Source organism: Aythya ferina (assembly GCF_964211825.1).
Source record: "Aythya ferina genome assembly, chromosome: 18".
NCBI classification, from domain to species: Eukaryota; Metazoa; Chordata; class Aves; order Anseriformes; family Anatidae; genus Aythya; species Aythya ferina.
In genome coordinates this window covers 8,305,245-8,320,768 of record NC_140317.1, presented here as the reverse complement: position 1 = coordinate 8,320,768, position 15,524 = coordinate 8,305,245, and the positions used below count along the sequence as shown (strand labels likewise).

The following is a 15,524-nucleotide window of genomic DNA, read 5'->3' as shown; positions in this document are numbered from 1 at the left end:
GAAAATTATAAAATATATTTAGCCATTACAAGGGCGCTGCATTTAGTGTATTATTATTCTTAGACTCTCAGTAAGCCACTCACACGCTGCCTTATGTTTTCTGACATTTCCATTATTAAATTCTGGTCATCGACATAAATAGTATTGCAGAATAACAACCCCAAACCTGAAGAAACCAACTCAATTTACCTTCAGGTTTTAAGAAGTAATATTTATGCATATGTATGAGGGAAATAATAGCACATTATTTTACTGTAATAAAGTCATCCCTTTCTCGGTATCCAGACAGCAAGCTGTTGGCTAGTGACAGTGTTCCAGCAGTGGTGGAGGGCCACCCCAAAGACTACAGAAAGGGAAACCCTGAAGTAGTGGAGACTGCTCCAAGGGCAAGACCACCCCGTGGGGTCAGGTAACAAAGCTCACAGGACATAAACATAGCCCAAAGATGTTGTTCACTGAGTTTGCATCTCACGGTGGTTTTTCCTTGCTATCCCTTGGTGAAATGAACCTGACCTTTTAAAACACATCACAAGCCTGGTGTGAGTGCCACCCCACCTGCATTGTCACATCAGCGATGGTGGCAGCAGGAGAAAGGAAGCATGAGCAGGCTGGGCTGGCCCCATCGTGGTGTCCCGAAGCCTGCTGAGATGCAAATCCTGGGGATGTGGTTGGGAGGGAGTTAGGTTTCTCATGCTACTTATCTTACAGCATCATCTGCAATATGGCTGTTTAAATGGGAAAAAAAAAATACATGGAATAAAATTCAGATTGCCATTAACTTCTTTGAATTTTAATGCAATAGGAAGTGTACCAACAACAGCAAATTATAAAAATCACCCCTCCCTGACTTTGATGGATGCACCCCGCACAAACACAACACATACTGTTTTATGAACGAGATTATTTGCCTAAGTCATCAGCATATGATTGATTAAAGGAGCAAAATGAGTATGTAATCACTTCTGCATATCTTGCTTACTACAAATAAGAAAGTTTTGTCCAATTTATTAGAAGCTGATGAGATTAAAGTAAATTGTACAGTTGGAGCCCTAACAAATGCTTTTTAGCATTGAAATACTCGGTGATTAAACAGCGTAGCCAGCTGAGTACTGATGCTTTCATGTCTGCTGCAGCATCCAGGACTGTGCTGTCAAAACAAGCCACCAAAATGCTGGGGCAGGAAATATTAGCTACTCGAGGGACTGGAAGACAATAAGTCAGTTCCTTTTTCATGTCTACTGCATGCCGACTACTGATGACATCTGTATAAGAATTATTCCTTTGAGAAGGAAGGAAAAGTTCTTTCTTGCTGAGTTTTTTAATAAATGAGAGATAGGATTGGTAGGGTGGAAACAAATCCTAAATCGTAATTTTTCAGAGCTCTGAACTGACATCAGTTCTTTAATGTAGACATCCTTTTATGATATAAATTTCAATTATGTGGAAAGTATGCATATGTTTTTATTAAAGCAGGTGGTAATGTAGAACCTAAATAAAATGTTTAATCTGAGATCTTGGATTGAGGCTGGGGCACGTTTGTTCCTCTGTCAAAGGTTTTGAGTTACACATTTGATCTGCAAATGTAGAAGGAGTACTGAAGTGATGTAATGTAACTTGTCAATTTTAAGAAAGAAATGTGGTCATAGTAAGCAAAAGAGATTAAAGAACAAGAAAAATGGTATTATATTGAAGAACCATAGATTTTAAGTAAAATATGTTCCCAAGGTATCCAAAACTGATTCAATCTAATGTATAACCAGTCCTGAGTAAGAGGGTAAAATTGACACTTGAGCATTGTATGAATAAAAAACCATCTCTGGGCAAGGTCCTGTCTTTATCAAAGTCTTACAAACTACTCAGTTTGCTTTCAGAGATCAGTCTCTCCCTCCCCTCTCTCAAATTATAAATGATGGTCAAATAAGTAAGAGAAAGCACTTATTCTCTAGCTAGAGAGAAAAGATTGTCTTAGGCATTGCATTACTTAACGTGTCAATGGGCACAATGTAACATGATAAGTGATATGATTTCTCCTCCTCCTGCTATGATGCAGGGGAACGGGTCTCATATTCCTGAGTTATTCTCCAAGAACACAATCGTGTCCAAAATGAACTTGCCCTTGTCAAGATACCTCTGTTGTAGCACAAAACCAGGTCCATCTCATTCAAATCAGTGGCGGTCATGAAAGTGAACAGAATCTGGAGCACTGTAGGCATGGGAAAAAGCATGTATATGTCGGCTTATTTTTTCTAATGGTGACTGAAACAGAATTTAAGTGGTCCTGAAAGTATCACATGTTAATAACTGACTTACAGAGTGTCCCCAAATAGTATGAATGCTTCTTTCAAATTAAGTTAAAATTACTTTGTTTCAAATAAAAGGGATAATTTAAATTTAGTAGACTTTTCTTTATCATGTGGCTTTTTTTTTTTAACAGTATCAATAAATTTATAACTTCTTCCAACCATGCTCCATCAATCTCCTGTTTTCTGTGAGCCCATTTTCAGCAGAAAGTATCAAGAATAATTCAGTGGCATGTAGTGAGAACTTCAGTAATTCTAATTGCATAGGCTTATTTGTTAGCCTTAGATGCAGAATGATTTCTAAGCACATGATTAAACTGATGGCTACTCACTTAAATGGCTTAAAACTAAGCATGTGTTTTTGTTGATTGATGGACTGGTTAACAACCACTTAACCACCTAGCTGGCTGCAGTTTTTGCAGAAAGTGACAGGATGTATAAAGAGGCCATGGTCAGTGTGCGTTACAGCCTTATTTATCATTAGGAATGGAGCTAACTGAGCTATTGTTTTTAATTCATTTTTAATTTATTATTTTTTAATCGGGGAGAAAAATGCCCAGTGCTGTAGTTGGTACAGTTCTGTAAAATGTCTACCTGTTATCCACGTTTGTTTCATGTAAAAGACAGGCTTATTAATGTCTCAGTACTGTAGATTGACACAACACATCATTAAAGCTCAGACATAGTCATTACCCTGTGCTGCGGTGCTTGGGATTATTAATATTTTCAGTTCTGTGAGGACACAGGAGATGTGCCTCTGCTGCACGCGTTTCTAAGCCCTGTGATGGATTAAAAAAAGGAATGCCTAGATACAAAGCCGAATAATACAGTGCTGGCCTTTTTTAAAGCAGTCTTCTTTCAACGTTCAGACAGACTTTTCTATTGTTCCACTGAGTGTGTGCTAATTAAACCGATGGGAGGACTGAGAGCTAATTGATGGCGGCACAGGTCTCCAAAAGCACTGCACTAAAGGGAGCAATATTCGATGTGCTTTTGAAGATTAAAGTTACAAGTTAGGACACATGCAGATTCAGTAGACCTTACGCTGAACTGGAGCCTAATCCCCAGAAATTCGGTAGTGAGGCTCACAGTATGTTACGAGTTCATCTTGCAGTGTCTGGCAGACGTACTACAGAGCAAAGAGGGCAAAATACTTCCCATGTTCTCTTCTTCCTAGACACTCAGTTGTGACATACCGCACATGAGCACTGGAGTAAGCAGCTCTGCTGTCTGCGCGGTGCAGGGAGAGGTGTGAAGCGCTGTCCTAGAGCATGCTACAGACTGCAGAATTTCTCTTTGGCCTCAACTGGAGGGCAGGTGCAGCTGTGTTGAGCACATCACGCTGTTATGCACATGCAGCCTTTGAAGCATAGGTGTTGGTTAACCAGTTTGTAGTTCTACACATTAGAGAAAAATACACGTGCATATACTGCTGTGCCTAGTGCCAACATGAGGTGCAGGAGAAATCCTCGCTGGAGGGATTTGAGTAGCATAGCTGATGCTATTCCTCTGCTTGGAATGGTTTTCACTTGTAGGTTTGTTTAGGAAGAGCAAATCAGTTGCAGTGAGGTTTGTTACTGTGTCAGAAATGTCTTCTAGGCTAAATTAGGTATCCAGAAGGGTTGCCTACTGTGCTTCTGTGCAGGGAGAAGGTCCCTGCCTAGGGACCATGTGTACCTTCCTCCAGCTTGACTAAGTACGCCTTCTACCGTTGGTTTTGCTCAGAGACAGATTTCTTGAATACGAAGGTGCAGATTTTGATGACTGACTGACGTGAGAACTCCGGTTCAGTGTTTGGCTCATTGAACTCTTCTTTGGCACCGCAGTGGTTTTATAATTATTATTGACTGAACTGTCCTTTTCAATACTTAATTCCATTGTATTTTGCTGACCAAGGTAGATGCTTTAGTTGTGCACTTACCTCTGATGCTTTCTGTAGACACCTCTTGTGGTTTCTATATTCTCTCCTTGCCTGCAGAACAATCCTTGATTATAGAGGTTTCATGCATGAAATGAATGAGAGAGTAACCTCACTAGAAACGTGTAGTATGATGTAGAGAGAGCAGACCTCTGAGACACTGGAAGGGAAATTTAGTTTCACAACCTTTGCACCGGCTTCTTTTGTTGTATTCTGCAGAGTTTAGAAAGTGACTGAGCTACGTGCTGTCTGTTCTGCACTTTGCACATTACCTTTACCCTTTTGTACCGATGCATTTTAACTATCAAACTTCACAATTGACATTATCTTTTCCCTCTCTATAGAGATTTGCAAGGCTAAATTCTTGGGTGAGTAGTTCCACCTAACTGCTGTAGTCGCAGTGAAGTTAGTGAATTTCTGTTGTTTTCTGTTTGCTGATAACCTGCGCCACCCCTAATGGTACAACACTTTTTCATTGTGAATTACTTTTTAGTACCATAGTTTCTTTTTAACTGAGTGGTGTTGACTTGCTGTAGGCTTGTGTCATACTTCCATCGTAATGGGAAATGACTAGCATGTTCCAAAAGAACTTTCCAAAAACCTCTTTGACAGAAACTGCATCGAATATGTTTTGGCTAGCACACATTTGGAGAGAGAGGAGAAATAGCTCCACAGAGCTGACATTAGCTATTTACTGATTGTGTAAGATAAAAACAAAGCAAGTGAGAAAGCCAGGAACAGAGCAGTGTGAATAAACCGTACACTGTACCAGGTTGCTATCCAGACCGGAGATACTCCAGCTACTACGTGTGCAGAAAACTCTCCTGTCTCTTTCTGTGTAAGACCAGCCAGCAGCCTCAGAGTTGTTCAGTTCTGGCATTTTAGGATATCTGGACTTAAGAGCTTTCCAAGAATTATATCGTGTGAACTCTCAGATTCCCATTAAGCTTCTGGCTGTTTTACTTCTTTTCTGCAAAATAATAATTTCTTGCCTAATGGACCATTGAGCTAGTGTTTCAGAGAAACCCGGAGCAGTTAGGCATTTGGCACCCATTGACTTTCCACCTTAGTTATTATATTGGTTAATCCAGATCATTTACATCAGCATTGCAGAAGCAATAAGCTCCCCATTTCAACGGGTTGCACTGCTGACTGTGTTTATTGACTGGTTGACAACTTCAGAACTGTTATCTATCATGATTCCAACAGCTCAGCAGGTAGTAAACATTCTCTTTATTGTAGCATATTGAACAAAATTTGTATGCAAGTCTATTAGCAAAGCTTGTAAACACTTGACTAAACTGTGTGGCTCAATTAGCAAAGAATAATGGAGCAATAAGTAAAGTATGTGCAATTTTATCAACTCCTTGCAGCTCGGCAAAGTCTACACCATTATCAGGAAAGCATAAAGAGCAATTTTCAATGTATCTCACTGAATATTTTCATATTACCTTTGACTAAATCATAAAGGCATGTCAAAAAATCTGAAAAAAAATATTAATGGCATCAGCATGAAATGCAGTGCAGTCAGGTGCATATATTCATTAATTAGCAAGTGTGTACTACTTGGTTAATTAAGAATATAAAAATGTAACATCTGAAGTGTACTGTTTAATGAAATAACAAGGTTGATCACTAACATATATTACACAAACAGCTCCTTCATGAGAAGTATATATACAGCACAATTTTTTAATTATGTAAACATGGACACAATACTGCTCTATAATCAGCATATGAAATGGCTGGTTGCTGGCAGGAATTTCACTGGACATAAGCTCCGCTTGCCCTAAGGTTCAGATGAAGATTTGAAGACAAAGATTTTGGTTCAGCTGTATCAAAGCATTGGCAGTTGTCCTTAAGTGTTTCATCTTCCAACAACTTCAGTTGCTTTTACAGCTGGTTCATTAAACAGACACGTTTTGTTTTCATCCATATGAGCTGCAGAGACAAAAAATTGCAATATATAAAACTCAATTTCCATGATGCAAGGTTGTTCTTCAAGGAGCTGTGCTGCAGCTCTGTGCTGTAGTATTAGAGGCCAGTTCTCAGTAGACTGCGGCTGCCATCGGGCCTGTTGCATGCAGAGGCTGTTGAAACGAAGGTGAGGGGTGCGCCGAGACAGCCCAAGGAGAAGGATGTGTGTCTACCACAACATAAGACATGCAGAACATGTGGTGCTCTGCTGGGTGCTGTCCTGCGGTCATTTGGAGGAGGGAAGAGAGGAGTTATAGTCTCCTCTTCCTACCACCTACAGTAAATCAGCTCCCAATTTCCCTCTTGGTAAGAGATTGATGGCAATCCAAACATGTGCAAGGAGGTGATGAATCTCTCAAAACAGTGCAGAAAAAGAAGAATGAGTGCGCCAGGTACATTTCTGTGCCCCACCAGTAATGGTCAGTAGAAGATTGTTCTTGGTGCTCTGAGGCAAACGTGCTAGGCACCCTCAGCATCTTTCTCTGCAGTATTGCATCTAGCTCAGGTGCCACAGAGATCGGGAGAAGAAGCAGTATCAAGGAGACAGGTTGGGTTTATTCTTTGACATCTTTGAGAATAAAATCCAGGATCTGGAGTAATAGAAGAGTTAAAATTGTATAGAAGTTCTTAGCAATATTTGAGACCTTTACAAAATTTACAGCATTAAAAGGTACCTTGGTAGTATCAAGTCTTTTGAATTTAAAACATTTAAAGTCTGGATCATTGTGGGATTGTTACCCACAAGGTAGCTGGAGGCGACTACTTCCCTTGAGTTTACTCCCCAGTTTCTGTCCACACTTACCTGGTTCAGGGGCCAGGGAGCGTCAGTCCCAATAGGACATGTAGCATCAGATAGAATTAGATGTGTTGGGATCTCTTTCCCCTGTCCTGCTTCCTATCTTACTTTTCTCTCCCCGCCCGGTTTCCTTTACTAGCCTGCCATCTTTGGGTCCACAAATTTGCTGCAGTACCAGCGGAAGAGCATGTCAACAGATTTTCCTACTGCAGGTAGGGGGACAAAGAGAGGAGAAGAAATAGCAGAAATGTTATCCAGCCCTCTTCTCTTCTCCTTTCTGCTCAGCGTATCATCCCTTCTCCTGCCATGGTTGCTGATGAACTTACCCATCTCCTTTAGGAATGATCATATACAATATTAACTGCCCTTTCTTTGTTGATCTGTCTGTGAGGACTTCTGTAGCAGATGTACTGTAAGCACTGGAGTATTCTGCCTCATGGCAAGAGATTATGAGGAATAGGGCAAGATTAAAAGGAATATTTAAAATGCCTAAATCTTGTGCTCTTTGAAGAGATGACTTCGTGTCTTTGAAGTTTACAAGTGTCTTAATGCAAAGCAATGTCTTCTCATGCAAAATCAGATTCTTTAATGTAACTTTAAATCTAGAGAAGCTGTTAGTTAAGGGCTTTCATATAAAATGGCATTCTCTTGGTTTTGATATTTTTTCCTTTAAATATATATTTCTTTAAAAAAGCTATGTACTGATAAAGAACACATGATTTTGATCAATAGTCTCCCCTGGGGTGCATAAAGTCTCTAAAATTGATCTAACAGCTCCACGAGGTGATTATGGGTAGGGAGGTCGATACAATATCTTGCCAACTAATCTTCAGCTGTAGAGGGTTAAGTTAAAGAGCTCACACTTCCAGCTCAATATGTATTCATTCACATGGACACGTTTTGATCACAATCATTTTTCTAAAGCATCATTCTTGTGTGTATAGGAGAGACGATATCAAGTAAAGGCAAGCACAATAACACTGAAACTGTTACTGGCGTAGTCAGTAAAATGGCAACTCTCATGCTTGCTCTAGGACAGTTCAGAAATTAATTCCCTCTGTCCCTTTACTAAACCAATACTTACATTTAAACCTTCCTATTTTTTTTTCAGGCAGACATCTGGCAGTGAAAAATAACATGTTAAAATGTGCAGGACAATAGAAGCTACATGGGTCGAGGTTCAGCCCCTGTGAGTTACAATGTCTTGCTTTACACCTTAAAAAAGCCTAGTTCTAGGAGTGTGCCTTCAGCTGAAATTATGATCCCACACATTCAAATGTGCTTTGTCCTCCCACCTGGAAAACTCCCATCTTTCTCATCAACAGCAGATAGCTGCTAGTTTGAATATGTGGAAATAATTTCTCACAATACAGCAAATTGTTGAGGAATTAGCAGAAAATCACAAGTCAATTATTTTTTTATTGCTGGCAGTAGAATTCTCTGTTTGTCCTTGGAAAATGAAGCAGTAGAGGAAGGCTTGGACGTTTGAAATTACTATTCCAAAAGATTTGGATCAACTCTCAAGAAAATAATATTTCATGTTTTTGAAGTAGACCTCGGTATTTTGAGCTTGTTTTTCATATTTCTGTCTACTTTCATTTAAGTAATTTATCAGTTCTGAATGGAAAGGAGGGGTCTTGTCTTGTTTGGGAAGGGCCTTTTAGCCCAAACCCCTGCTTGCAGGCTGGTGGTAGATTAGGGAAGAAGAAGAAACAAAACACACAACCAGTCGCCAGGAATAATGTGTGAAATGTACCTGTAGGGTATCTCAAGTGAAGGCAAGAGAATTAAAGCAGGAATGAACTTGACCTGAAGTGTGCGTATTTTTTTTCAGGTAGAGAAAAGTTCATTATTTCATATATCACTCAAAGCAATGTCATCGTATGAGTGTAGGAGACTTCACAAAGGTAGAAAGCATTTGTCTCTATATACGTAAGGAATTCTGGTTAATGTATCTGTCATAGTATAAAGAAACAAGACACAGGTAATATCTATGGATGCTTTCTGTTGTGGTCCAGCATTCAGAATGCATTGTCTGAGGCGCACAGAGTCATAAAATCAGATCTGAACCGTCAGGGAATTCTAGTATTTCTATTGCTTTGATTCATCCATCTGAAGGCTAAGGGCATACAGGGGGCTGAACTTTTTATTTTTTATTTTTTTTATCACTGTTACTGTTGTTACTGGCAGCTACTGGTGGCTGCCACATGGATTAATGACAGATAAAAGCAGCAGCAGGCTGGAGTGGCTGACTTTCAGAAACACACACAGGTTCATCTCTTCTTGAAAGAGGCTTGTTAATTAGAATTAAAATGCAAAGTTAATGTTTGCTTTCTTCATTAATGTTGCCACAAAGAGCTTCATTAGGGTCTCAGAGAGTCAATCTTGTATTTATGGCTGATTATAGCAATGTAAAAATTACAGCAGTGTATTTATGTTACTGTTTCTGTTCTGTCTGGAAGTGGAAATGTATTTGTTGAACTCTTGACCTGATAAAAGCCTCATATTGTCAAATAAAAAGTGAAAATGTTGTTGCACAAGCTCATTTGCCTTTTTAATGTTCTTTAGCTGACTCCTGTGATTGACAAACTCTTCGAGGAACGTTAGCTGTAGAGGTACACAAACAGTGAACAATTCCGGTCATTTCTATCCTCTCACTTTAACTGGAGAGGGGGAAATAAAATATGTTGATAGCAGGTCACGAGTAACTTCAGTGGATTTATTCATCTCTTTTGCTTTAGGTGTGCGTTAAAATATAAATGTTAAACATGAAAATCAGTAACATCCAAGATTCTTGAATGACGCTAGGTTGGCAGTTGTACAGAGGCCATGGTTGCTTGTTTTGCTCAAGGTCAAGGGAATTATTTTAAATGCAGCTACAAATTGCTTTCAAACTTCATTCGTGGAGATTATTTGACATTTATGGGATATTTCATGTGGTGCTGCCCCTATGATTTACATTGTCTAGTCCTACTTCAGGGAACCACGAGGGTCAATGCAAACCTTTTTTCAGCTGGAAGAAGCGTGTGTGCATGTTGTGTGTATTGTAAGGGAGTTTCCTGCTCTTCTATGTGACATCTCTCTGGCTTTGTACTTAATTGCACTAGGAACAAGTGGCCTAGGTGAAAAACATCAAAATTCATACGTTTCAAGGTTTTCCTCAGTAACCCATAATCTGTTGGTGCACTTCATATGTTGCCTCCATGATACTGTGAAAGCACTGAGAGGTGAGAAGCTGGGTAGCTGTATGAGCTTAGTTAGCTGAGTAGGGGAAAAAAAATAAATTAGTAGTATACAAGTCAATAAACCACAATATAAAAATCTAGAGGAGACCAGACATCCTTAGTTCCACTGATTACAGAACTACTTATTAATAACAAGATGGTATAACCTGGGCTTGAAGAGCCAAAGTGCTTGGTGCTAATAAGCTTCTGTCATCTGCAAATCAAGGCATCAGGGAGGATGCAGCACCATCTTAGTATTGCGTGCAGTGCCCAGGTTCTTCAGGGGGCAAGGTGTCTTTGCAGGGCACTTCTGTACTTGGATTTTCTGTGGCTGCAGCCACGGCTGCAGAGAGGCAGTTCAGTGCCCGTCAGTGCTCTGCAGTGTGCTGGGAAGCTGTCAGATGGGCAGTAGCTGTGCAGGCAGCAAAGACCATATGACTTATAAGCAACTGACTTTAAGGCTAGTTTAGCTTCATCTCATTTAGAGATTGAGGCCTAAACTGGCTCCTAGACAGAGCCCAAAGACCTTTATGCATTGCATGTCTCCCTCCAGCCTTCAAGGCTGCAGTTAAAGAAGACCCAGGTGGTATCCTGGACTTGTGCACTGCCAAGGCTCTGCTTTCTCTTTACATGTTTTGTGGTGCTAAGTGTGATGTTCTGCTCACTGTGGAGCTGGGTAAAAGGTTTGCGGTTCCCAACCTCTCTGCTGCCCATCCCTGCCCTCCTCCCGAGGTGGGTTGAAGAAGAGCTTATGACTGAAAATGCCCATGAGTTAGGATCGTGTTGGTAGGATTCAGATTGCTTCTCGACCTTGCCCAGCAGAAGCCAAGCAACACTTTCAACTCTGGCCTTAGTTTACTGTTTTAACGGCCTGAGGGAGACAACTCATTTCTAGCATGGCATTTCAGGTGGAAATAAAGTGGAGAAATGGAGAGAGTGCAATATTCAGGCTTCATTCACTCCCCTGCACTTACAGAGAAAGCCATTTTCAGTGGTCCCATCAATAAGGAAATTAGAAACATTGCTCGTTGTACTCTAACATGGGGGTGAATTTAACTCCTAGTTGTTCATCAACTGGACTGTCAAGTAACAAGTTTTACGGTTTTATCCAGCACGCTGTATTCACATTTTGTTGAACTATGTGGCATATTCACATGTGTACTTTTCAGTTATTCAAGCTTTTTCTCAACAAAATCAAGTCTGCCTGTACCCAGGCAGAGCAGCGATCTGTCACGCCGCATTAGGTGACTGTATTTTTTATGATAAAGAGAACAAGATTCCTTATGGACACAATAAATTGCAAGAGAGACCTCTAGAGCACTATGCATCTTCAGGCTAGCGGGCTTTTTTCATCATGAAGCCATTAAGTATGGCATTAACTACAGCATATGAATGGGTACCACAGATTATAGCCATAGGAGGTACTGAGAATGTGCCCCCTCTTACACTGTTTGTGGAAATGCACTCATGTTGTGACGATTTATGTTTTCATTACTGAACAATTCCCATAATGACAGGCATTGAATATGGATGCTTAATGTTGAGTACAGGGGAAAAAAATAGAACTACACTTTGAGTAATAAGTTTTGATTGAATGAATGGCTACTTTATAAACTTTCATTACTATGATTTGGTCTGAGGGAAATAGCAGCTTGTCAGAATTTTTCCAATGGAAAATTTAATCAACAGAAAATGACGCATTAGGAGAATGAAAAGGCTATCAGCGTCGTTCTGCTGGAACCCCATGGCTCTGTCTGCCTTTCTCATGCTTTGACAGCTTGGGCTTTCAGGCCGTACACCCTGTTCCTTGGGCTGTTGATGGGATTGTAGTGGTGGGTGTACTGGGAGCTGACAGAGTCTGCAAAGGGTTTTGAGAGTTTTTGGCTACCTTCATGCAAAGTGTGATTTTTCGTCTTTTTTCCCCTGTGTTTCTCCTGGTTGAAAACTCCAATTTGAGAGGAATCTTTTTACCCAGTGTGAAAGCTTTTTGAAGGAATCCTTCCATATCCAACCTCAATCCTAAATGTTCATAGCAATTTGCTGGTGGCTTATCTTTCATTTAAGTTGCTAAATGGCTTCTTTCCTCTACTGATATACTGTCATTTTTTTCCAATTTTTTATCCATCAGTTTCAGTGGTTTTGTGCTTTAAAGATGAACAGCAACAACTTCAGCTAGTAAGCTGTATTAAATTATTTGTTCTGCACTCCTAATCAGGAGACTATTAGTCTACAAACTTAGAAGAAATGTGGAAGTGATACATATAACCTAGACTGGGAAGTTGAGGATTAATTATATTGGGTCATGCAGATAAATTTACCATATAAGAAAGCGTTTGTACCAATCTATGTGCAAGAACCTACAGCACAACTGAGTCACAGCACATTCCAAACAATGACTACAGAAGTACACGTATTACGGGATCCTTGTGCTCTTTGTCTTCTTTCAGTGTTCTCTGTCAAATTACAATTATATCTAATAGTTTCTCCCCTTCCTTAAGCCGTTAGTTGGCTTCACACTTTATATTCATTACGTACACAGTTTACGCTGCAGCAAAACAGCACAGGTGCGTTGTAAATGAAAATCCGCAGTTTAGGGAGCATGTTTTTCCATCTTAGTATGTTACCTATAATATGTTGTTGTGACTGCAGATATAAATTAAACGCTAGGGTAAGTTTAGTGTGACACGAATATGTCTTTATCTTGAATTCTGCTTGGCCTTCTAGAATAGTCTGTAACACAAAATCTGTCTTGTCTCTGACAAGAAACCCTAATCAAGGAGACATGCAAATCTGGTCACTGACTTCAAGAAAACCTAGACTTTGGGTATCATTCCGTGCACAAAGGGCAGCTTCTCTGCTGGTATAAATTGAAGCTGCTCAGCTGAAGTAAAATATTTAAGACACTCATTATGTAATTGCTCACCTGTTGGGTACATGACCCTCTCAATCACTGCCTTTCTTTATCTGCTTCCCTGATTCGAACAGCGGGTGTGATCCTGCGTTCTCACAGTTGGAGTTGAGCTCTTCATGCACCTATTGCATATGGATCAGTGAATGATACTGCAGATTTGCTTTCAGCTATGGAATTTACTAACTTGCATAGTAAAAAGAGCACTGTACTGTTGTACTGTTTGTTAAAGAAGCATGTTGCTTTTATTTTGTCACATTTTTCATGGAGACAGCATATACAGTCTAAATAAAATAACATTTGCTCTTAAGGCTTACAACTTCTGGCTGGGCCAAACATAGAAAAGTCTAGTGTGCCCCTTAACGGTTTTCTCTGCTGGTAGATTTGAAAAGAAATTACCAACTGATTTCTTCACAGAATTTTTGATAAGTCCCTGTAAGGTTTTAATAATCTTTTGAGGACTTCAGTCTGCCACTGGGAGAGGACTGATACGTTCCCATGAGTTATGTGCAAATCCAATTGAAATCTATCCAAACAGGACGGCAGCTGAACATACCACAAAGCAAATGACTCTTAACCTTTGGCCTGTGAGCTTGTCTTCAGGGACTATTTGTTGTTTCATTTCAGTAAAAATCGTGAAAGATCTCTTTTGCTTCTCATTTTGGAACCAAACTAAATTTCCAAGCTCATGTTGTTGACAAAGTCTCTTTTAGCTTCTAACCACCCTTTATGGCCACAGCAAAAGTAGTACTCTCCTGGTCAATATATTTGTGTTCAAGAGCAACTTTGACATACAGAACTAGCTGAACCAATGCTATTTTGGTGCTTCCCAAATACCTCCCAGGTTAGGACTTAGGGAAGAGATCAGGAAGTGTGTATGACTGGTGATAGATTTAATTTGTTCGTAAATGAAGACCTACATTTTCAAGTCTGCCATGGTCAAAATGTTCACACTGATCAACTAAGGCATGTGAAAATGGAGATGATGCCAAGAAACACAACAGAAGAACCCACATCTGGCATGTATTGGCTAGCCAGGCCACAGGGTATCTTTGTCAATCCACATGTAGTTTAACCTTGTGTAGTTTGGGTGGTAAGTTCTCTGCTGCAATTGCAAGATACTGTTCAAGCTATACAGAAACGTTCTTCAGAGGCAGCTCCATTCATCCTGCTCACCTGAAGTGCTGCAGTATGAGTCAAAGAGCTACAAGGACTAATGGAAGAGGAAGAAAAGTTGGGACTGTATCCTATATCCACTTGCATGACAGGCTTCTCATGAAAGGTTTCACATTGGTTTGTTTTTGAAAGTCTCTGCTTGTGCAGGGCTCGATAAGGATGTGCTTGAGACCCCTCTGTCGCTTAGGACAAAGCTCTTTCAGTGGGAACAGCAGGAACCAGAACGCTATTGCTCATCTCTCCCAACAGCATTTCCAGCTTTTAAACCAGGGGATTTAATCACTATGAATGCCCTTGGAACACTTGGAAAAAACTTCATTGGTCTTTGATGGGGGTATCTTCAGCTGCTAGGAGGATTCTTACTACAGAGTGGTTTTGTGGCCTTTTTAAGTCTAGAACCTGAAGGCTGCTATTGATGTGGTGAAGCAGCTGACGAGACCAGTGCAGCTGAAACAGATGAATCTCCTCTGCATGAGCTCACTCCTAAATCCTCACCCTGCTTGGAAATGCTCTCTACTGTTAAGTACTGACCAAATACAATCCCTAAGCAGTATTTGCTCAAAAAGTGTTTGTTTCCAAGTGTCCTTGTTGCATTCTGCTAGTGATGCTGTAATTCAGTGACTCTGATTTTCCATGCGGCCAGCAGCTGTGCCAGCATCGGCAGGCATCAGAGTGGCAAGCACAGACGAGGCAAGCTGTCCCGGCACCCAGGCAGGTAGTGTGAGCAAACCAGTCCTCAGCAGGGTTTGAGGCAGATGTGGGGTAGGGCTGCTCCTTGCACGAGCTGCTGTTGGGGTGAAAGAACTCCAGCGGTCTCAGGTCAGCCTCGGGAGAAAGATGGGTTCCTGGGGGCCTGCAGCAGCCTCAGCTTCTCCAGTGTGCTTGTGTGATCAGGGGAGCAAGGAGCTGGGTTTACACAAGGAAGGTTTAGCAGTGATATGTGTGTAATTCCCAAGTCAAGTTAAATCGGTTCAGTTACAAAAACATTCGTCCACTTCAGCACAGCTTTCCTCTCCCATATTTGGGGGAAAGTTCACAACCCTCCACATTGCCATAATCCCTGTCAGAAGTATTTCCAGGGGAGAGAAAACGTCCATGCAGGTGCCTTCTGAAATGCACACTTCAGCTTTTGCTGATAAAGCATTTCCTTCAAAACAAGTCTTCAGAAAGTTTTGTTGGCTAGCTTTTGACTTCTGCTTTTTCAAGGAGAGGTCTTACTACCTGG

The 15,524-nt window shown here is 40.6% G+C and overlaps 1 long non-coding RNA gene across 1 annotated transcript in view; it reads left to right on the top strand.

The window, feature by feature from the left end:
* Positions 1-9,474, top strand: part of LOC311420773 — a 133,355-nt gene extending 123,881 nt beyond the window's left edge. The window contains exon 4 of the long non-coding RNA XR_014684542.1: positions 8,103-9,474. This is a non-coding gene — a long non-coding RNA (uncharacterized lncRNA). The remainder of the gene's footprint in view (positions 1-8,102) is intronic.
* The last annotated feature ends 6,050 nt before the right edge of the window (positions 9,475-15,524 follow it).